The 25,794-nt window shown below is 32.8% G+C and overlaps 1 protein-coding gene across 1 annotated transcript in view; it reads right to left on the minus strand.

Moving 5' to 3' along the window:
- LOC126885627 (protein turtle) overlaps positions 1 to 25,794 on the minus strand; it is a 672,203-nt gene that overhangs the window by 175,959 nt on the left and 470,450 nt on the right. The window lies entirely within an intron of this gene.

Genomic DNA, 25,794 nt, shown 5'->3' on the forward strand with positions numbered 1-25,794 from the left:
CGAAAATATTATAACTTGACACATGATATTTCAAAGGAATTTTTTAGTCTAGCCTTCATATAAACGCAGATAAAAGTCAATAGGTCTGGATCTAGCGTACCAAAAAAAGTTTATTAATAGCAAGCTGAAAATTTGTTAATAGCTTAATGGTGTCTAGTCGGACAAACTTTGATGTATGGGAACGCTGGAACAGGGGAAGTTTTAATTGTGGAACAGGTTACAGGTTTCGAACGTCAGACTACGAAAACTTCCCATATATTTTGTCGCTTTGTCGGGCAGAACTTCCCATTGATTTGTTACCCTTTCATTAAACTCTCATGCAAAAATCAGGGTGCTATTTACAACCAATATATATCTAATACCTGTCATTTGACATGTTCTACGTGTCGGACTTATTAAAATGCCTAACATATTTGTCAGACAAATATTTGTTCATTTATTATAATATAAAGTTTGCTATTGAATAAACTTAAAAACAACCTGCTAGTTTTCACAATCATAAACTTGTCAGGATGACAAGTTCCACAATTACACGTAAATTATTTCCTGATATCAAAGCTATAAACAACTTTTCAGCTTGCTATTAATCAATTTTTTTTTGAAGCGAGATCCAGGCCTATAAGATAATCATTATAGCTACGTTAGACAAAAACAGGGAAGAAGCACATCTGGAAATTGGTAGGTGTCCTGAGGATATGCTTTTACGTTGCTCTTTAAGACATTTAAACGATGACAGCTGACGTCTAAGTGGCTATTTATACACCTTTTTTTATCAAACTCGTTATTGTTAATTAATACTGACAATATTTCTAAAAAAATATATAATAGCGATAAATAAAAATCTGTTACACCGACATATAATCATTAAACGTCACTGTGAACTTTGGTAAAAATACGAGACATCTATTTCGGAATTATACTAATGTAATTATTAATAACAACCCTTAATTCTGAAGAAAGTTCTTTTTCTTAGTTCAAACGACGTCTTTTTCTTAGTTCTCTTATCCCTTTAATACTTCCTTAAACGACAATCTCTCTTCAATCTTAAGGTTAATGAAATTGTTCGAGAGTTTTTTATCAATATTCTTGATTATTTTCTTGATCTGGATTTGCATTTGACTCTTAATTGAAGACACAAGTGCATGAAGGGGCTATGTGACAAATTTTCAAAACATGTTTTTTTATGTTAAAAGTAATTTGTTCGAACCTAAAAATCTTTCAAACAAGCCAAACACGTTTTAAAATTAATATTTTCTAAGTTACTAGAGTGTAAAGGATCTATGTACACAGTCAATTTTAAAATGTAAATGCTTAAAGGATCTATGTGCACTTTTTATATATAAAAAATATATAATAAATATTGTTTTTAAGTATTTTTTAATAGTGTTAATAAATATATTAGTTTTAGGACTATAGTCTATTTAGATCTTATAATAAAAAAGTTCTAGTATAAAAACTTTAACTTTATTTTTCTCAATAACTTACAAATGTCACATAGACCCTTCATGCACTTGTGTCTTCAATTGCTTTTGATTATTCCTTATGCTTATGAACCACTTTTGAACTTCGTTTTTTGAAGCATCTTTAGTGATGCCACAGACTGGTTCTGGGGCTTCAATTATTTCTGTCAAGCCTTGTTTTGCTAACAAAACTGCCCGTTCATTCCCATGCACCCCGTCACCCTAATGAAAGAGACTTTTTTTATCTTTTGCGTGGGTGTTGAGGAGATCATTGTAGTTTCTCACCGGTTTTAATTTAGCGAGTGCATTCTTTACTACCAGAATGGCCGCTTGGCTATCTGTGTAAATATTTATTCTCTTTGCTTTGGAGTCTCCCTCCATGATTTCATCAATGCAGGGCACCAAAGCAAAAACTTCAGCTTGAAACACCGTTGTATATTGACCTAGGTAAGATTTAATATTATTACATGTCTGTCCAAAGACTGCCGATCCAGTACCAACGGCACTTTGGATCCCTCAGTGAGCCATATTAGTCCCGTTTAATATTTGGGACTTTTTGTTGTCTAGATGGTATAGTTGTGTTAATCTTCTCAGTGAAGATGAGTTCTGGTGTCATCATATTATTAGTTCATTATAAAGATAGATTCCTCAAGTATTGTCTCAGTAGAATTTGTGTGTCTAGTCAATACATAATTCTTCCTTCAAATATTGTTTGATTTAAATCTAAGGATGGTCATAAAGGCCACCGCTGAAATATATAATTCCAGTAGAGCGAAAACTTCTAAAGATAACGTCTAATGATGCCGTTCCTGTATTATCCAAGGCTCCTGTTACATATTTAGAAGCACTTGTTGTAGGGTGGTGAGAGAGGTCGCACAGGATTTCAAAGCTGTCTTTGTCTGCCAAATACTGAACCATAAGTAACTGTCGGTAGTATCACTGATATAACAATGTATAAACAACAGATTACCTTTGGCTTCAACCCCCGGTTTTACCCACAATTCGTCTGCAGTACCAGAAGAGTCGCGTTAATATACGTGCTCCAATTGCGTTTGGAATTCAGGATTAACCCTAGATTCTTGACCTCATTGGTTCGTTCTAAATTCTCCCCAAATAGTTTTAACTCACTCAGTCCAGTAAGCTTCCTCTTATTGGTGAAGGCTACTAATTTTATTTAGTTTTGGAAGGATTCACAGAGAGAATTTCTTGTGTGCACCAAGCTACCTTTTGCTCTCCGTTTTACTAGTACTAGTACTCTTCTAGCTAAATGAATGAGAATTGTTTTAAATGTACCTCGCGTTTATTCTAGCCTTTTGTTATTATTTTCGATTTTTTCCAATTAAATTTGGTGTTTTACACAGTACGTAAATATGCTTGGCTAATTTTTTTAAAAAGTTTATTCGATTTTAAGTTTTGTCCCCTTTTTCCCTTTTCACCTTCTTTTCATTTATATTTGTAAACAGCTTTGGTATATTACTTTATAAAGAAATCGTAAAAATCAATAAAGCCAGAAAATTAACGTGTTTTTTGGATGTAATTAATATACCTGAAAAAGTACAGGGTGTTATGTCTAGTAATGCAAGAAAATATTTCGAAGAAGACTTTTTGGAACTAGAACATCCTGGTTAAAATCCTAAGGTAATATGTACAAACGATCCTTTTTCCGGGTAGCAGTTACTAGGGTGACGATTGCCAATACGATACGCGTAGAGAAACGTCCGGTAAGAGGATAGAGGATTCAAGAATAAATCCTTTAGTCCCTGTATATTGGATCAAAACAAATGTTTAAAACCATATTAAACGTTGCAAATACTTTAAAACTTCCACTGAACACAAATATACAAACGGAATTACTATAAATAAACAACATTGTAGTACTTTTTAACAACCTCTTTTCTAAATTTTAAAACATTTTGTATGTCCGCCCAATCTGTAAGTAGGTAAGTTCGTGAAAACGGTGAAACCTTTTGGCTAAAGTCTAGTCTAAGGATTTTCTCGGCTACTTACTCAGCCGGGACCGACAGTTTTACGTGCCTTCCGAAGCACGGTTGTGCGCCCAATATACACTACGGCCTGGAAAATAACACAACCCTAGAGGTGGAAGTAACGAAAACGTTATCTAAGTAATAATAAACACTTCTTCAGCATAATATGTCGTGTTAGAATGAAAGAGGCTACTAAACAGTATTAGAAAATACCAAAACTACACAAATAGTCTACAAAAAAATTCTAATACGATTTTGCGCTATTAATATTACTCTTATTTAGTCTACATTAACAATAAAAAGAATAAAAAGCTGCCACAGAGAGATAGAGAGTCGCAGAAGTAAAATGTTAGTTGTGAAATGTTGCTAGAGTACAAACTGTAAATAAAAATCACTGGCACAAGATTTCCTTTTGATTTAAACGTAATAGGTCTGGATCCCGCGTATGAAAAAAAAGTTGATTAATAGCAAGTTGACAATTTGTAAATAGCTTAAGGGTGTCTAGTCGGACAAACTTTGATATATGGGAACACTCGAACAGGGGAAGTTTTAATTGTGGAACAGGTTAAAAATTTGGAACGGTCAGACCACGAAAACGGCACATGTATTTTGTCCGACAGAACAGACTTAAACTCTCCGAACAGAGATTAAACTCTCATGCAAAAATCAGACTGCTATTTATCACCAAATGGGCGTTTTAATGAGTGGAACATAGAGAATATGTCAAACGACAGGAATTATGACAGGTGATACATAGCAGTCTGATTTTTGCATGAGAGTTTAATCTCTGTTCGGAGAATTTAGGTCTGTTCTGTCGGACAAAATAAATGTGCCGTTTTCGTGGTCTGACCGTTCCAAATTTTTAACCTGTTCCACAATTAAAACTGCCCCTGTTCCAGTGTTCCCATATATCAAAGTTTGTCCGACTAAACATCATTAAGCTATTAACAAATTTTCAGCTTGCTATTAATCAACTTTTTTTTCATACGCGGGATCCAGACCTATAATATTCTAAATACAAACTGTCAACCTAAGGATAAAAAAAGCAGCACGCTACATCTTAGAGAATCGTTTAAAAAGCTTATGATACGGACAAATTTTTGTTGCAGGAGAATCTGAAACTGGAGCGTTTTTATTTGAAACGCTACGAAAGGCGTCAATTCGGAAATGGGCAAAAAAATTTTAAAATTCATTGTATTTTTAACTCTGGTTTAAAAATAATGTGTAGAAAAACCGAGAAAAATATTGGGTGGTAAAAATGTTATGCATTAAGCACCGCGGGCATCCGTCATATGTCTGTATTCCCAAATATTAATTAAGTTATTAACAGCACTAATTTTCTTATTAACTCGTCGTAATTCATTCGACGGACAAAATACAGTGACATGTTTGGCCACAAAGAAAACTGTCCCAGTTTCAGACTTTTAACCATAGAAAATTTGTCCGTCACGGACAAATTTATTTTAAGTAATTTGTCCGCTGCGCACAAATCTTAAATACTTTATAAAGTTAGTGCTTGCTGTTTGTTTCGTATTCTTAGGGTAACGGATTGCACACTATAACTAACAAATGCTGAAATAGGTATTTGTGATTTGTGACACAATTTGTTCAATTCTCACATCTTTTCGTATAATATTGGAATTATTATACAATTGGAAATTGTGCAATCGCAAATTGAAGTGACTTATGGGTCCGAATGCCAGTGATTTGAGTTGTACATATTGTGGATTAGTGACATTTGGTTAGATGAAGAAAGTTATTGTGCAGAAAGTATATTTGCTGTTCTTTTTGCTTCACAACATTAATATTTAAAAAGGTTGATGATGAAATGGATACATTTGTGTGTTTCATAACGTCAAAAGTATGATCTATTTAGAACATTAATACAAATTATACGAATTTTCAAAATATACAAAATAACTAAAATTATGTTTATGGAAATAAAATTACCTAGGTAATGTGTCAAAACATTGTAGTATAGTCTATTTCAGCGGTCTTGGCGTTTAGGTTATCACATAAAATGAAATATGCTCTCACCAAAGCTCTTGTTGCTCTCACCAAAAATGTAATTTTTCGGCGGGTTGCAATTTTGGTAATTTAAAATTTCTTAAAAGTATACATGCACAGTTAAGGCATTTACAAAACATGTCTATTTTTATAGACCCGTACGTTGAGTGTACATAACCTAAAAATTAATTTTGCAAATTTTTTCGAAAAAAAATGCATTTTTAGGTTGCAAAAAATGCAAAAACTTTTTTTGGAGTTGACTGCAGATCTATTTTTTGTATATCTATTTTGTGTATTTTATCAAAAAATATATTTGTGATTTTTCCAGATTTTTCCGTAGAGTGCACCGTCAAAAATCAAAAAATTTCTTTTTTAGTGGTTTGTGGAATATTCTCCATTTTATAGAAGTCAAAATATAACAAATGAAGGATTTTTATAGGTTATGTATAAAATGAAGTAAATGAGCCCTTTAGGATATTCCAAAATTGAGCGAAACCCCTTTAAATACTAAAAAACATGTTTTTTTTTCAGATATTTTAAGGGTTCTTGCAAGTTTTGAAAAAACATTTTTTTGGAGTTTAAAGTTGTTTTGCCCAATTTTTTTGCCCTATAAAAAGCCTTAAGTTAATTTATTTAGAAGTCTATAAAATGGATAATATCTCCCAAAACCCCTAAAAAATTAGTTTTTCGGGCTTTTGAAGATAGCTCACCTTACGGAAAAATCTGAAAAAAAAATAGAAATAGATTTTTTGATAAAATACACAAAATAAAAAAATACACCTCTAGCCAGCTGCAAAAAAAGTTATATTCTCTTTTCGAAAAAAAAATGCATTTTTAGGTTATGTACTCTCAACCTACGGGTCTATAAAAAATAGATAAGTTTTGTAAAAGCCGCAAGTATGTATGTGCATTTATTGAAATCTTAAATTGATTGCAAGCCAAGAAAAAAGAATAAAACGACCCAAATTACGTTTTTGATTGCAGGGTTAAGGGGGCGTAAAAAATGAATATAGACATAGAAAGTTAGGTCTGAGAGATTATCTACTTTACGTAGTTATCTTCAACAACGCTAAAATATGCTATATAAATTCGTTTTGCAGCAAAATTATATAAATATTCCATGAGGCGTATCGAAATTTTAATTATTCATTTAAATTTGACGGATAATTCAGTTATTTACCATTTTAAATAATCAATATACAACAAATTGAAACTTGATTATCGGCTTCTCTATAAAGCTCATAAAACATTAAATCATTAAATGTGTTAAAAATAGGTACAGAGTATAAAAATACTAGGTCGGGATTAATTAATGAAAATCATGTTTTATTTTAACGAACAAAATAATTTACTAAACCATCAGATTCTATTATGAAATCGATATAAATTATAATGTTGCCAGATTTTCGAATTTTTCCTCGTATATGGAGATTTGTAGTCATTAATCAATTGGAATATCATTAAGGTTATGAGCTTAGGAAATATTCCGATTATTGTTCTTTGGCCACAATTCAGGTTGCTGATTATTTATATTTAGCTAATTATGCTGACAGTCTACAAATAATGTGTATATGTCATAGTTGACATTTTTGCAGCACTGGAACAAATGTTACTTACATATAGTCCAGAAAGCCACTGCGCATCCGCTAGGAAAAATATTCTAATTCGGATTTTTTGCACAATCTTACTCAAAAAGGACCCCTTTTAACAAATTTGCATGTTTCCAGGACCAAAAGTTGGTCAAAAATTTTTTAAACGTTTTTTTTTTGTTTTTTTCCTAAAATTATTTTTTTGCATGGAACAATTTTTTTTAGGTTTTTTGGATCATTCCAAACAGAAAAGGTCTTTAGTGACTTTTCTCTGAAGTTGATAGTTTTTGACATATAAGCGATTAAAAATTGAAAAATTGCGAAATCGGCCATTTTTAACCCTCAAAAACTATGTGAAAAACTGAAAATTTTAATGTTGCCAAGGTAGGTAGATATTCTTTAACCATCGATTGATGAAATCCCGAAGAGTTTTTTGCAATACAATATCAAAAACCCCTTTGTTTTTTAATTGCCAATCAAGCGTGCGCGACACTATTTTCCGTATTAAATATAAATGAATAAATTCGTTATTTCGTAAACCGGTGACTTTAAGGAAAAATCCCAAAACAGGTCGGTTTTTATTTTTAAGTTATGATATTGTGGCATATATAGTATACTAGTGACGTCATCCATCTCGGCGTGATGACGTAATCGATAATTTTTTTAAATGAGAATACGGGTCGTGTGTTGGCTCATTTGAAAGGTTCTTCAATTTTCTATTCAGTAATATAAACATGTACATAATTATTTATACAGGGTGTCCAAAAATTTTTTATTAAATTAAATCATTTGGCAAACTGACAAAAAAATTAAATTATTGGACACCCTGTATAAATAATTATGTAAATGTTTATATTACTGAATAGAGAATTGAGCTAGCACACGACCCCTATTCTCATTTAAAAAAATCATCGATTACGTCATCACGCCCAGATGGATGACGTCACTAGTATACCATATATGTCACAATATCATAACTTAAAAATAAAAATCGACCTGTTTCGGGATTTTCCCTTAAAGTCGCCGGTTTACGAAATAACGAATTTATTCCTTTCATTTGCACCATACTGCATACACATGCAACGGTGGAAAGTAGTGTCGCGCACGCTTGATTAACAATTAAGAAACAAAGGAGTCTTGATTATTGTATTGCAAAAAACTCTTCGGGATTTCATCAATCGATGTTTAAAGAATATCTACCTACCTTGGCAACATTCAAATTTTCAATTTTTCACATAGTTTTTGAGGGTTAAAAATGGCCGATTTCGCAATTTTTCAATTTTTAATCGCTTATATGTCAAAAACTATCAACTTTAGAGAAAAGTCACTAAAGAGCTTTTCTGTTTGGAATGATCCAAAAAACCTAAAAAAAATTTGTTCCATGCAAAAAAAATAATTTTAGGAAAAAAACAAAAAAAAACGTTTAAAAAATTTTTGACCAACTTTTGGTCCTGACAACATGCAAATTTGTTAAAAGGGGTCCTTTTTGAGTAAGATTGTGCAAAAAATCCGAATTAGAATATTTTTCCTAGCGGATGCGCAGTGGCTTTCTGGACTAATAGTAAAAAGTGCTTTCCTTGTTCTCAGCGTCTCTAAAATCAAAACGTGTAAGCATTAGTTGTTCGGATATGTGAAGGTATCCACACGTTCAATACTATAGTTCTCTATTGTGATATAATTTTCATTGTCACGTGTTCTTTTGACGGTCATTTACTTCGTTTCTGCTTTAAAGCCCCATTTTTCGTGCTTCAGTATCAATTTCTTTGAACGCTTCTATTAGTCGTGTCGTATTCCTACTAATGATAGCTACATTGTCGAGGATATGCAGTAATTTGTACTGTCTTGGTGTTTATATGGCCGGTTACATTAGCTTTTCTGATAACTGACTCAAGAACTAGGTTGAATAGCATGGTTTAAAGAGCGTCTCCCTGTCACTCCCATGTTGATTTCAATAAGGGGGGTCAGTAGTTCTCCATCTATTCTGACTGCGGCTTTTGAACTCTGCAACGTCATTTTTCTTTAACTTTTGGCTCTTCCGACAGTTTCCTCTGCTGACTCTATTATTACTGTTTTTAATTGTCTCCATTCGTCCTCTGCAGTATCTTCCTCTCTGATTCCGCTGAGTTTTATTTGGAGAGTATTTTGATATTCTTTCCTCTTTATTGGACTTTTGATCCAGGTTACCCTCCCTACTGTCCGCTAAAGCGCTGCATCATTCCAATTTTGAAAGGGAAGAATGGAAAAGTAAGACAGATCCGGATTACCATAGTCTACTGGATATCACAAACAAACGAGACGAATTTGAACTTCCCTGTAAGATTTCGGCTGCCCTTAATCGCATCAGAACAAACTTCGGAAGATGTGCCGACTCCCTCTACAGATGGGGCAAACTTCCCTTGCCTTCTTCTGCGGCACATAGTACAAGGATTTCTCAAGCAGAGCATATGCAAGCGACTATAAATACTTTGTTAAGGGAAAACGAAGAGTCAATGAAGTATATAAACAAACTGGACATCTGTTTGTAATGTATGTTATAAATATAAAGTCTTCCTCGTTTCATCCCCACTCGTATCAACATCGTATACCTAATTCATCGTCTAGCCTTAACAGGCCACTGCTGAACATAGGCCTTCTCCCTCTGTCTCCAGCCATGTCTATCCTGCACCGCTCTCATCCAGTTCTTATTGAGCCTTCTTAAATCCTCAGTCCATCTTGTAGGCGGTCGACCGACGCTTCTCTTGTCTTCTCTTGGTATCCATTCCAATAAGTTATTTGTCCATCGCCCATCTGTCATTCTGGCTATGTGCCCCGCCCATCTCCACTTTAGTCTGTCTATCCTTTCGATGATGTCGGTCATCTTTGTTCTTTTCTTCTCTTCGTTTTTGATTCTGTCTCGCAGAGTTATTCCCAACATGGACCGCTCCATTCTTCTCTGTGTATCTTTTAGTTTGGTAGTGGAGGCTTTAATTAAGTTAAGTGTTTCTGCTCCGTATGTCAAGACTGGGAGGACGCACTGATCAAATACCTTTCTCTTTAGACATGTGGGCATTCACTTTTAAAAGTGTCTCTCAGTTTACCACATGCTGCCCACCCAAGACCGATTCTTCTCTTCAGTTCGTGAGTCTGGTTATCCCTGCCAATCGTAATTTCATGTTCCAAGTATTTATATCTACCTACGCGTTCTATTTCTTTCCCACCAATACTGATGTTCTGGTTGGGTACCAAATTTGTCATTATTTTTGTTTTCGAGATTTGTTTCGTTTATATTTAGACCTACATTTTCTGTAGCCACAACGAGTTCCTGTACCATCTCCCTTGTCATACCTAGATCCTCAGCTACTATATCATCGGCAAAACGAAGTTGTTTAGGTATTCTCTATCTATTTTTATTCCTCTTGTCATCCAATCCAAATTCTTGAAAGAATGTTCTAAGACCGTATTAAAAAGTTTAGGTAACATTGGGTCTCCTTGTCGAACCCCCGTTCTATATAGAACGGGGTACCCAATTACGTATTGTCAATTACCAAATGTCGTATACGCCACATGATGCATATAATTATTTATTTCCTTTCTCACTAAATATGTATACAATATTAGCCCGATTAGGGAACACAAAATTTTACGAAAACCTCCAAAAAAATAAAGGAAGGATGAAAATTTGGAAATAGGTAGTTGAAATTGTCTATTATTATACCGGTGTCCACTTATATTTTCCCCCATTTTAACTGCCTATAACTTCTAAACGGCTCAAGATAGAAATATGCGGTTTTCGCTGAAATGTTTTATTTTGGTAAAAGTTTTGTCTGAATGGATTGAATTTTTTATATCGCTTTTAAATACAAAAAAAATGGCGGATTTTTGAAAAAAAACGTTGTTGACTTTTTTTAATAGAACACTCAGTATATTTTTTTGTAAATTGAAAGAATGGTCATTTACCTATCCAGTAGGGTGGTCCTTATTTTCGAAAGTTCATATTTTTTCAAAATTATTTGTAATTTTGTTCAGTTACACCAAAACATTAAAAATACAAAATTTCAGCTCAATCCGATAATATTAACACGTGCCGCATTGGCCTTGAAGTTTCATGCATCTGACTGTCTAACATGCTACGACGAGTCGGCGCCAAGTGCGTTCGAATTCGCTACAAGCGCGACTACAAGTCTCGACAAGTCAATTTTGTTTTTACATATTATTTGTTCAATGCTACATTCGTTTTAGTTTCGTACTTGAAGTGCATAAGAAAAGACGTGCTATATAAGTAATTGATAAAAGTGCTGAAATGTCCACTTTGCGGAACAATATTTATCTAGTTGGAGTGATGAAAAATCAAATCTGCGGTAGTAAATTACCATGTAAACGAGATGTTTTGAGTGTACTTTTTTATAACATGAGAGTGGTAAATTTAAATCTTAATGACAGCAGTGCTTTAGTTATTGATGAAGTGGTCGTTTTTTGGAAAAAAGCAAGAATCCCAGTTCAAAACCGTTCAAACTGTATTTTGAAATTAAAATCTTTGTACGATAATGTCAGAAATTTAGAAAAATCTAAAAATAGAGATACTGAACGGCAGAGAGAAAAAGAAAATGATTTTAAAGAAGCTTTAGACAACCTTTTCGATATTGCCACCTTAAATGCGTTAAATGAGATTAAAATCGCCGAAGATAGAGAATTTTTAATTAAGCAAAGGGAGAAAGGTAGAGTAGGTTGTATGTTGGGAGTAGATATCAAATTATTACGTAAGGAAAAGCGGAAAGAAGAACGCACAGCTGCAGAGTTGAAAAGAAAAGAAGATTTGTTGGAAAATTCTAGTTGTTCGATTGGACATTTTGAAATGGAAGATAAAGAACACGAAGATTCACGATATAGTATCCAGCGATATAGTTTTTCAAAATCGGCTGTCAAATCACTGAGTAATTAATTTTTAAAATGAGGGGTGCAACGTGGATATCACATACCTAAATAACATAACCAGCAAAATGATATTATGTTATGTGATTTCCACATTGCATCTCTCATTTTAAAAATTAATTGATCAGTCATTTGGCAACCGATTTTAAAAAATTTTATATCGCTGGATAGGTAAATGACCGTTTTTTCAAGATACAAGAAAATATACTGAGTAATTTTTTATTTAAAAGCGATGTAACCTTACCTAAAAACTTGAAAAAACGGTCATTTATCTATCCAGCGATATAAAAAATTTTTAAATCGGTTGTCAAATGACTGAGCAATTAATTTTTAAAATGAGAGATGCAATGTGGAAATCACATAACTTAGTTAGTTATGTATGTGATATCCACGTTGCACCTCTCATTTTAAAAATTAATTACTCAGTGATTTGACAACCGATTTTGAAAAACTTTATATCGCTAGATAGGTGAATGACCTTTCTTTCAATTTACAAAAGAATATACTGGGTGTTCCATTAAAAAAAAGTCAACAACGTTTTTTTTCAAAAATCCGCCATATTTTATTTCGTATTTGAAAGCGATATAAAAAATTCAATCCATTCAGACAAAACTTTTACTATAATAAAACATTTCAGTGAAAACCGCATATTTTTATCTTGAGCCGTTTAAAAGTTATAGGCAGTCAAAATGGGGGAAAATATAAGTGGACACCCGGTATAAGAAAAAGTTTACAATTCTACATCCCCTCCATTTTACAAAAATTGGAAAATACGAAGTGAAAAATATTTTCTCGTAAGTGAAAAAATATATGTTCAAAATATGCCCGGAATTGGATAAAATGACTAATTCTAAGCAACTTTTGTTATAGAGTTTTTTCACTAAGTCAATACTTTTCGAGTTATTTGCGAGTGAATATGTTCATTTTTAACAAAAAAAAAACATGTTTATGGACGGTTTTTCGCAGATAATTCAAAAAGTAAGTTCTCTAGCGAAAAAAATATTCTTAGTAAAAATATAGCTTATAAAAAATTGAAAAAATGGTGTACGCGTGAGGTCTGCAGACCCAGTATAAGCAGAGTTGTAGTTAATGAAAAGTAGGTTCTTCTTCGTCAAATTCCAAATCGAATATTTCAATGTGAAATAACCAAAAAACCGAGCACTTTTCGGGGAAAATTCATTACAACTGTATTAAAGTGTTTAAAAAAAGGTTTATTTTTGATTTTTAAAAAAATTTCTAACATTAAAAATAAGTGAGTTACGCTCAAAATATTGTTGGTCCCTTTGATTTTTTTGGTACAAAAATCGCGAAAACCACCCCCTAATTAGCTTCCCAAATAAAATTATCGTAACCGCTTCACAAGTTACTTTACTTATGTATTGTTTATATTATCTATAAGTCTCATTGGTTCAGTGCTCAGTTTTGAAAAAAATATTGGGTTTAAAATAAAACATTTTTTTTTCATTAAAAAAAATGGAATTGTTCATAGAATTAACTCAAAAATTATTAATAACACCAAAAATCTTAAAGAGTAATAAAATGTACGTTTTGCTTTTCTGAATATTTTTCCTCTTTTGTTTTCTTGTTATACTAAAATTGATTATGCTATGGCTGTTCAAAATTTGCCTAAACTCGTGACTAGTTACTCGTTCAAGCCATTTTAACTACAGCTTTTTCAAAAATAAGCACTTTGAACCGATGAAACTTACAGATTATATAAATAATATATAAGCAAAGTAACTTGGGAAGTGGTAATGATAAAATTTATTTGTGATGCTAATTAGGGGGTGATGTTCGCGATTTTTTTACCAAAAAATAAAAGGACCCAACAATATTTTGAGCGTAACTCACTTACTTTTAATGTTACAAGTTTTTTTAAAAAACAAAAATAATCCTTTTTTAAACACTGTAAAAAAGTTGAAATGAATTTCTCCGAAAAGTGCTCCGTTTTTGGGTTATTTTACATTGAAATATTCGATTTTGAATTTTATGACGAAGAACCTACTTTTCATTAACTTCAACTCTACTTCTACTGGGTCTACAGACCTCAAGCATACACCATTTTTTTCAGTTTTTTATAAGCTATATTTTTGCTAAGAATATTTTTTTCGCTGAAATACTTACTTTTTGAGTTATCTCCGAAAAACCGTCCAAAAACATGTTTTTTCTGTTAAAAATGAACATATTCACTTGCAAATAACTCGAAAAGTATCGATTTAGTGAAAAAACTCTATAGAACAAAAGTTGCTTAGAATTAGTCATTTTATCCAATTCCGGACTTATTTTGAATGTATATTTTTCACCTTCGAGAGGGGGGTATTCCCCTCTATTTTTGAAAAATGGAGGGGATGTAGAAACTTTTTCTTATATAATAATAGACAATTTCAACTACCTATTCCCAAATTTTCATCCTTCCTTTATTTTTTTGGGGGTCAGATTGTTCTTTGATGGGGCTATATGTACCAAAACGTCACTTAACAAGAAACATCAAATAAATGATATACAGTGCTAGTCAAAAGTCCGTACCCCCCCTCGTATCTTTTGAACGGTTATACATATAATAGTGAAATTTGGAGTGAGGAAATAAACGGACGTACGCTTCTTAACTAGTCATGACAGGTGACGTAATAGTGACAGATGACTTTACAGCGCCACTGTGACAGATAATTTTAAATGGGACCTTATGGCAAGTGACACCTCATTTGAAAGGTATTGAAAATATCTCTTCAGTCATACTAATTGTTTTGGGTTTAAGTTGATTTTGATTTTGGTGAATAAATGAAATAAATATAACTTTGTAGTTTCGCATTTAATTCTTAAAAATTAAAATGTCAGCCCATGGTTATTTTGTCAAAAAAGTTGACATTTTTCAGCTCTCTAGTAGTTTTTACGTCAACGTCAACCTTTTTGACAAGTAACCATAGGCGGAGGTTTGAATTTTTATTAATTAAATGCGAAACTACAATTTTATATTATTTCATTTATTCATCCAAATGAGCTTAAACTCAAACAACATTAGTATAGCTGAATGGGTATTATCAATACCTATCAAACGAGGTATCGCTTACCATAGGGTACCATTTAAAATTATCTGTCACAGTGGCGCTGTAAAGTCATCTGTCACTTTTACGTCACTTGTCATGACTAGTTAAGAAGCCTATGTCCGTTCATTTCCTTCCTCCAAATTTCACTATTATAAGTATAACCGGTCAAAAGATACAAGGGGGGTACGGACTTTTGACTAGCACTGTATATTATCATTACATTAAAATGTCTCTCTCTTCAACGTCACTACTCGACGGCTTGGAAAATAATCTCCAATTGTCTTTGTCTCATATTTTCTATGTGCATCTAGAAGAACACTGCAAATCGGGAAACGTGAGATCTCTAATTTTGTGTAACGCCTGTGAACTTTTGATATGCAGCACACTCCAACATCCTCGTCGACTACATGCATACTTGTTTGCCAAAGTCATCCGTGTGTGTTCCATCAAAAACTATATACGTCTGTTCACGTTCGGGCAATAAAAGCTCACTCTTTTTATTTTGAGTACGGGGAAACTATTTGCTCAAATGATTCAGGAAAATTGGAAACAAGCTGGCGGTGGGATGTATGAGGAAGATATCCAATGAAACAAATAGACAATATCGATTCCATAAATCAAAATAGACGTTTTTGTATATTTGGATAGCACATTCGATATTTTATTTGAAAAAAATTTAGATATAACAACATTGATTCTTTTTCTATATTTTATAAATACATAATATATGATAATGGAAGAGCAAGGAAATTTAGGTATTAGATAAGTAGACGAAGATAAAACATTCTAAATCATCGATTCCAGAAGAAATCGTGGTATAATCGAGTGGAAGCAGGCGTGTCTGAGGATTTACTCTGGGCTAATTAGCAAAATACAAGGAAAAGTTATTTACCAGCAATTTTATTGCTGGAATCGAATCTTATGATTGTATATATTAATAATATAGGTACAGTATTTTTACTACAAAAGCGATATTACGTAGCTCAAAATTTTTGACGTAAGAGAACCGTCAAAACATTAGAATGTGACTTTTCATTATTGTCATGTTTATTATAAACATGACAATATAAACATGGCAATAATGAAAGGTCACATTCTAATGTTTTGACAGTTATCTTACGTCAAAAATTTTGACTTACGTAATATCGCTTTTGTAGTAAAAATACTATATGCAAAGTCCGCAGATAGTGTCCTACTTTTTCTATAAACAAAATGGCGCCCGAAAATCGTGTTTTTTCAATTTTTGCTCTATAACTCCAAATATTTTAACTTTACACCAAAAAAACCCAAATAAAAATTCACCGTAATTAAATTCTGCATAGAGACAGGTTTCTCCCGATTTACTTCAACGAAAATTTTTCCCGGAAAATGCGGGGTTTTCCAACAAAATCTTTAATTTTCAACTAAAATTTTAGATAAGTAATTGTTTATCAATAATTAAATGACTTGGTAATATAAAAGCTCTTTTCGTATATATTATAATTCCAGAAGGCTATGGAAATTGAATAAACAGTTTAGCAACTTTGAATTGTTAATTAAAAATTTACGGTCGCTATAATAACCACAATAATTATGGCACACAAGAATAACTATAATTTTTGTATAAAAAGAAACTGTACCTATCTAATGTACTTTACAGAATTGAAATTGGACTATTTAAGCGTCCTCAGAAATATTTTAAAATTATAAACAATTTTTTGGCTTATAAACAAATAGAATATCTCGGAAAATATTAAATTAAATTAAATCATGAAAACGGTATTGCAAAAAAAGCGACTGGACGCTTCTTCTAAAAGAAAAAACGTTTAATTGTGATGAGTGGTTCCTGAGATACAACCGGTCAAAGTTGACCGGCATTTACGGCAAAGATATAAACAACAGGATCATAATTTTCGAACCATCACCTTTTTATTTCGGTCGTCTTTCTCCACACCAATTTTCATATCTTTAAAGTACTCATAACATATATATTATTGTAATAAAAACTATCGATATTACTAGTGAAAATTGCCAAAAATAGCAAAATTCCAAACAAAAATTAGGTTGGAGAAAATGTAATCTCAAAGTTCAAAATCGGTATACGTTAAAAATGCATTTTCTCGGCTTCCCATGGAGCATATTTCTTCATTTTTTTTTTGTTCCCAAGTAACTCGGGTAGAGCCATCTAACTAACGCATTATTAAATGTCAAACTTGCTTTTGTTTTGTTATAATAAATTAATTTATTTATTATAACAAACATTTTTAATTTGTGTAATTAAAGATTGTCTAAATAATTATACAGCTTTTAAATGAGAATATTTGTATTTTTAACGTTAAAAGGTACACTTATAGTAAGTTTATCTAAAACAAGTCTACAACTGGAAAAATATGTAGTTTTCTTTTCTTATAAATAAATTAATCTATTATAACAAAACAAAAGCAAGTTTGACATTTAATAATGCGTTAGTAAGATGGCTCTACTCGAGTTACTTGGGAACAAAAAAAGAATGAAGAAAATTGCTCAATAGGAAGCCGAGAAAATGCATTTTTTTAACGTATACCGATTTTGAACTTTGAGATTACATTTTCTCCAATCTAATTTCTGTTTAGAATTTTGCTATTTTTGGCAATTTTCACTCGTAATATCGATAGTTTTTATTACCATAATATATGTTATGAGTACTTTAAAGATATGAAAATTGGTGTGGATAAAGACGACCGAAATAAAAAGGTGATGGTTCGAAAATTATGATCCTATTGTTTATGTCTTTGCCGTAAATACCAGTCAACTTTAACCGGTAAAGACGACCGAAATAAAAAGGTGATGGTTCGAAAATTATGATCCTATTGTCTATGTCTTTGTCGTAAATACCAGTCAACTTTAACCGGTTGTATTTCAGGAACCACTCATCACAATTAAATGTTTTTTCTTTTAAAAGAATCACATTATTGTGGTTATTATAGCGACCGTAAATTTTTAATTAACAATTTAATTGTTGCTAAAATGTTCATTAAATCTTCAGCGACTTCTGGAATTATAATCTATACGAAAAGATCTTTTATATTATCAAGTTATTTAATTCTTGATAAACAATTACTTATCTAAAATTTTAGTTCAAAATTAAAGATTTTGTTGGAATAACCCGCATTTTCCGGGAAAAATTTTCGTCCAAGTAAATCGGGAAAAACACGTCTCTATGCAGAATTTAATTAAGGTGAATTTGTATTTGATTGTTTTTGGTGTAAAGTTAAAATCTTTACAGTTATAGAGCGAAATTTAAAAAAACACGATTTTCGGGCGCCATTTTGTTTATAAAAAAAGTAGCACACTATCTGCGAACTTTGCATACCTATATTATTAATATATAGAATCATAAGATTCGATTCCAGCAATAAAATTGCTGGTAAATAAATGGCCCAAAAATGGCCTATTCTCCGATAATCTGCCCAGACCAATTATAGAAAAATGAAAAAAGAGCAATATCTGTCGGTGATTCGATTCTTGTTTTTGGAAGGGAAATCGCGCAGTGAAATTAAAGAGCGCTTGAATGCTATAGTACGGTGACTCTTCACCTTTGATGGAGATCGACAAAAATTTATTTAACAGGTTTCAACGTAATAGCATGTCAATTTTTGATAAGTCACGCGCAGGAACCCCGAAAACGGCTACCACGGTGAATAAGGTGAAAGAAATTAACGATCTCATATTGATAGACCGCCAACTTAAGGTTCGCAAGATAGAGGAGACTCAAAAGGTCGCGTGGGTCGTATCCTGCAGGAAACAAATCGTCTGCTTTAAAGTAGAAAAGGTGGAGGTTAGAAGACCGTTTGTCAGAAGGACTGGGATACGGAGTACATGTCCAGAAGACAGTGGAGAAGGTGAACCGAAGTCTAGAGGTGTTGGTACGACTAATTCCGCACATTGGAGGCTCAGGTAGCAACAAAAGAAGGGCGCTAAATGAAGTTTTCAGTTGGTGGTGACCTACGTGTCCCCGTGTGGTGTAGCGGAAACACTGCCAAGTACGTCAAGCTGTTGGAAATTTCACAAAAGCAAATGCTCCTCAGGGTATCTAGCGCCTATAAGATGGCCTCTAATGAGACTCTGTATGTTACTGGAGCGGTGATACCGATCGTCTTGTTGTGCAGGTTTAGCGAGGTCAAGGATGAAGGATGGAAATATAGATGAGGTAGAAAGAGAGGGCAAAAATACTCATTATCACAACTTATTATGCAAGGCAAAATCCGAGGAAAGCAAAATGTGGGAAGATGAAAAACATCCTGGCTTAAGAACTTACGGAAATGGTTCGAATGCAGTGGTGCAGAGCTATTTAGAGCGGCAGTCAACAGGGTCCGCATTTTACCCTGATGATTTCCAACCTTCGATAGAAGATGGAACTTAAAGAAGAAGAAGAAGAGAGAGATAACGATAGAGGACTGACAGAGGGAATGGGCAAGGTGGACGAAGAAGCTAATTCCCGATCTGAGGCCGTGGTAGGAATGTGAGTTCAGTAAACTGGACTACTTTATGATGCAATTTCTGACCGGGCATGGTAGTTTTGGCACTTACACAAATAGGATAGGCAAATCTGCCTCGGCAGACTCACGCTCACCTCCACTTCACCTTTTTAACTGCCAGAAGTGGTCAAATGAGAGAGGAGTCTTCGAGAGGCGAATGGGTTTCAGGTTGGATGAAAGAAACATGGTAAATATATGATGATTAAGAGAAGAAACAGAATGGAAAGGAATCAGATCTCTGTGATGATGAAGGAGGACAGAGTAGGAAATATAACGGGTATATTGTTTCTTCTTTGCTCGAGAGCAAGGAACCGGTAAATACCAAAATTAAATTATGGCTTCATGGATATATTTTCTTTCTTTAGTTTTTCTGTCGGTAATAGGAATTTCTTGAACTATTTCTTTTTTTTTTCTTTCTGATTTATGGTGATAGGTATGGCTAGATTGTAAGATTTCCTTAATATACTGCGGTGTAAAAAATCGATCTACTAAAAATTTGTCCATTTTTGATGTTTCGAATTTCCTAAACCTGTTGTCCGATTTAAATGATTTTTTACCACGTTATAGCCTTATTCATTGACAACATCCCTGTAATAATATTGTTGCTAGACAGTCAAACTGTCATTGTATACCGGGTGTACGAATCAAACTGTGCTTTTTTCTCAAAGTTCGCATCACCCTGTGGATTATTCTATCATTTATAAAATACTGAAATTAAAACCCAACTATAGCCTTAGGTTTTCTTAACATTTTGTCTTTCGATTTATTCGCTTATGTTGAATAATAAAAAAGTTAAGTACTTTAACAACTGGCCATGTTCGTCATCAGTACAGGGTGTTTTCTAAATAAGTGCGACAAACTTTAAGGGGTAATTTTACATGAGAAAATAATGACAATTTGCTTTATAATCATATGTCCGGAAACGCTTTGTTTCCGAGATACGGGATGTTCAATTTTTTTTACAAACGGACGATTTATTTACTGCTTTAAAACCAATTAAGATATGCAAATGAAATTTGGTAGGATTTAAGACGTAGTTATTGCACATTTTGAAACATACAATTAAAAATTGTATATTCACCACTGGCGTGCGTACGGGTAATATTATCGGTCATAATACCGGTTTGCGCGCCAACGGTGAATATTAAATTCTTAGTTGTATGTCAAAAAATGTGCAATAACTACGTCTTAAAACCCACCAAATTTGATTTGCATATCTCAACTGGTTTTAAAGCAATAAATAAATCGTTAGTTTGTAAAAAAAATTGAACATCCAGTATCTCGGAAACAAAGCGTTTCCGGACATATGATTATAAAGCAAATTGTCATTATTTTCTCATGTAAAATTACCCATTAAAGTTTGTCGCACTTATTTAGAAACACCCTGTACTGATGACGAACATGGCCAGTTGTTAAAGTACCTAACTTTTTTATTATCCAACATAAGTGAATGAATCGAAAGACAAAATGTTTAGAAAACCTGAGGCTATAGTTGAGTTTTAATTTCAGTATTTTATAAATGCTAGAATAATCCACAGGGTGATGCGAACTTTGAGAAAAAAAAACACAGTTTGATTCGTACATCCGGTATACAATGACATTTTGACTGTCTAGGAACAATATTATTACAGCGATATTGTCAATGAATAAGGCTATAACGTGGTAAAAAATTACTTAAATCGGACAACAGGTTTAGGAAATTCGAAACATCAAAAATGACCAAATTTTTAGTAGATCGATTTTTTTGCACCACAGTGTATAATCCAGTTATTCCTCTTTTGATGGTGATGGTTTACGTATGAATATTTGGTTTTTCATTATAAGACCATTACTCTGGAGTCTTCTGACCTAATAGTGTCATACTCTGCCAGAAGATTCCTGTCTTTCTCTGTGATATTAGATGTCTAAAACTGATTTTCCCCACCGTTGACTACCAGAATTCAATGGATACCTTCTTAGGCTCGTACTGGAGTCTGGCAATGCGGCAATTAAAAAAAAAGATAAATGAAATAACCCGACACAATGTTTCGTATTGTACAAGATAGAAAATATTGATAAAATTTCATAAAACAGAACAGATATTTATTTTGAAGTAAATTTCCATAAATTTTGCTGCAAAACAACAACCTAAATCCATCGGCTAATGAAGTGTGTTCATAATACAACTCATAAACAAAGAACACCGATATTGATATCCATTTGAACTAAAAAACAGCATTCCAATTCGCAATAAAACACACAAATGTTTCGACGAAATATAATCCAATGAAAACGATGATAAAAACTTTGACTCTGCTCTCGATATCCCAGTTGCAATGGCGCACCCTAGGGTTTAACGTCCCGGTCAGTAGTCCGGTCACTGTGGAGGAAAGCAGGGAGGAAACCTCTAAATTTTTTATTACTGAATCGATTTAGCTAACAATTACCCCTCTCTTCAAAAGCTGTACATATATGCGCTAGGTGAGCTTTTTATTTTGAAGGGGTTAATACCACGCCTTATTGAAACAAAAAATGAAAAAATAGGCTCAGATTCCACTGCATACTCACTACGTTCTTACCGTAGTTAATTTAAATCATATTTTTATATGTTGTTCTGAAGCTATTTCCTTGTGGCATTTATATAATCAACTATTTTCAATGGAAAATAAGCCACAATTTTACCAAAAAAATATTTTATTAACGTTTCGACGCCCAAGTCGGGTGTCGTTGTCAAAATACAAAATAATACTAAATTAAACAAAAATGTTGTTGCTTAGTAAAACTTAGTAAAAAATTCTTCTAATAATTTATTTAATCTGACTCATTTATATCGGCAATTCAGATATGTATATACATTTTAAAGTAGAAGACTTTATAATAATATTGCCAATATTGATGAGTTGCGTTCCTGGGACGACTTTACTAAAAGTTAGTTCATTCGATTACATGAAATCAACCCTAACTCAAGAATATCCGCCACAAAAAAAATCATAGCATGTGATCTGTCTTTAAAAAGACAACCAAACGCAACGGTGGCAGTAAAATTTTCGCGTTAGAGATTCCATAGTAAATCACGAGGGAAAACCAGGAAAAAACCTCGTGATACTATCCCGACATCGTAAGTATTTCGGCTTACATTTAGTTTACTCTCAAAACTAATACCAAATTCGGACTTTAATATATATTATGCTATTTTCAATTATATATAATATTAATAATACATAGATAGATATTATATAAATAATAATACTAAAATATAAAATATGTACTAACTCAATATGTTACTGACTTACTAATTGACTATTTTCTTTCTATTGACTTCCTCTTTCAGTATGGGTAACCACAACCTACTGCATTCTACCGAGGAAATTGCGACACAATTGTTTTCAGTTAGCATAATTAGAGCCGCTTCTTTGATTTTTCTCTTTTTACTATCTGTTTCTTTCAGGACTATACTTGAATCAAATTCAAAATTCCTCGGTAGAATGCAGTAGGATGTGGTTACCCATACTAAAAGAGGAAGTAAATAGAAAGAAAATACCACGATTAGTAAGTCAGTAACATATCGAGCTGGTACATATTTTATATTTTAGTATTATTTATATAATATCTATGTATTATTAATATTATTTATAATTTAAAATATCATAATATATATTAAAGTCAGAATTTGGTATTAGTTTTGAGAGTAAACTAAATGTAAGCCCAAATACTTACGATGTCGGGATATTATCACAAGGTTTTTCCTGGTTTTCCCTCGTGATTTACTATGGAATCTCTAGCGCGAGAATTTTACTGCCACCGTTGCATTTGGTTGTCTTTTTAAAGACAGATCACATGCTATCATTTTTTTGTGGCGAATATTCTTGAGTTGGGGTTGATTTCATGTAATCGAATGAACTATCTTTTAGTAAAGTGGTCCCAGGAACTCAACTCATCAATATTGGCAATATCATTTTAAAGTCTTCAAAATGTATATACATGTCTGAATTGCCGATATAAATGAGTCAGATTAAATAAATTATTAGAAGAATTTCTTACTAAGCAACAACATTTTTGTTTAATTTAGTATTATTTTGTATTTTTACAACGACACCCGACTTGGGCGTCGAAACGTTAATAAAATCATTTTTTTGGTAAAATTGTGGCTTATTTCCCATTGAAAATAGTTGATTATATTTTTATAGGAATTTAAGAATAGAAGAATAGATTGATAACAGGTTGCCAGTCAAAAAGTGGCCGCAAATAGTTTTAAATAAATTAATAGTAATTCATATTTTTGGCAATGGGTCCCACGGCAATGGATATTGTGATCATAGCCAGAAGTAAAACAGAATTAAGAGAGACAAACAGAATTAATATGGAATGGACAGACGAACCGTTCATTAATGGACACTACCTCACGCTCACTACATCAAAGAATAAAACCTACAAATTTAAAAAAGTCAAGAAATTTGAGTACCTGGGAGCGGTATTCTCGTGTGAACCTGGTAATAGCGAGGAGATACAAAAAATAGTCATGGCTGGGAACCGCTGTCTATATGCCTTTAATAGAATGCTGAGAAGTACCCATATATCTAGAGGTGCCAAAAACCACAATCAGACCTGTAGTCAACTATGCGAGTGAAACATAGACACTAACAACAGCAGAACAGTTGAAACTTCAGATATGGGAACGAAAAGTGTTGAGAAGAATATACGGCAAAAAAACCATAAATGGCATATGGACACGCAGAACAAACCAAGAATTAAAAGAATAATAGCAATCATAAAGACATAGATTAAAGGTGAATGAGACATTTGCACAGAGTGCCTCAAACCAGAATACCAAAGTGTCTGCTAACTAGTGCAATAGGAGGAAAGAAGAGAATAGGAAGACCAAGATCCAGATGGAAAGCTGAAAAACAGGAAGATATCAGAAGATTAAAAGTGACCAAGTGGGAAAGAAAAGCAAGGAACAAAACCGAATGAAGAAGAATAGTCAACCAAGCCGTGGGCCTCCTAGGCCTGTAGTGCGAATGTATTATTATTAATTCATATTTGAAAAAAAATTGGTTCATAACGTAGATGCATGTTTTTTATATCAAATTAAAGCTGATATAATGCGATGATATAAGGTTGCCTGTGCGCAAATTACGGTTGCCAGCTCTTAAAAATGCGAGGTATCAGAGACAAAGTGAAAGAGCTAGCGCGCAACGCCACTGGTTTGATAAGGTTGATAGCGAATGCGAGTTGTTAAAGCAGTCATCTTGTCAAACCAGTGGCGTTGTGCGCTAGCTCTCTTTCATGCTACCTCTGATATCTCGCGTTCAACCTTATATTATGGGATTACAAAAAAAATAATTTAAGTTGATATAAAAACATGCATCTACGCTATGCACGAAATTTTATTTCAAAAATTAATTACTATTAATTTAATTAAAACTATTTGCGGCCACTTTCTGAGTGGCAGTCTGTTATCAATGTATTCTCCTGTTCTTAGATTTACATAAAAAATGTGGTTTTAGTGGTTTTAATTAACTAACTTATAAACGTAGTGATTTTACAGTGTAAAGTATAGTTTTTCAAGTACGATTGACTCAAAAAGTATTGATCTAGCGAATCAAAAATATATGACTTTTTTTTGTTTAAAATTTGATTTACCTATCACTTTCGGGGTTACTTTGAGTATAAAAGATTCAATCCCCGAGTTGAAATGCCAATTACCCCAAAGCCCTGTGGTTCCAAATGCTGAAAACGTAGTCATGAGGTAAAAAAAGTCCCTATCTAGGGATTTTCATGTTTATAGTTGTTTTTTCTCATACTATCATAAAGTCATAATATGCAGGTGTAAAGGTCTGACCGAATGCATTCTTATTCATAGCTCAGGGACAAGTTAGCCATGTGCGACGTTATTTTGGCAGTGAAAGTGAAAAAGAACGCGTATAAACGCGTAAAATATTTTATAGTTCATCAATTTTACCGCTGTAAAGCAGATTCTTTCTTTTTCCAAGTATGTAAATGTAAGATAACATATACTTAAAATTATCAAAATTTTGTAAAACTGCATTCAAAAAGTAAATAATTCTGCATAATTCTACGACTAACGTTTAGTAATCTTAAAACATACAGATTAAACTAAGAAGATACAGAATCACTAGCTGACTTGCTGGCAGCTCATTGTGGTCCAAACGTAGAAAATGTGGTCATGAACCTTTAAAAGCGTATATTGTTAACACATTTCTGTATTACTTTCGAACTGAAGGGTTTTTGGCATCGCTTATTACGAATGGCGGATTTTTATATCTTACATTAATACATAGTTGAAAAAGAAGCAATAAAATTGA

Source organism: Diabrotica virgifera, chromosome 1 (genome assembly GCF_917563875.1).
Source record: "Diabrotica virgifera virgifera chromosome 1, PGI_DIABVI_V3a".
Classification (NCBI taxonomy): domain Eukaryota; kingdom Metazoa; phylum Arthropoda; class Insecta; order Coleoptera; family Chrysomelidae; genus Diabrotica; species Diabrotica virgifera.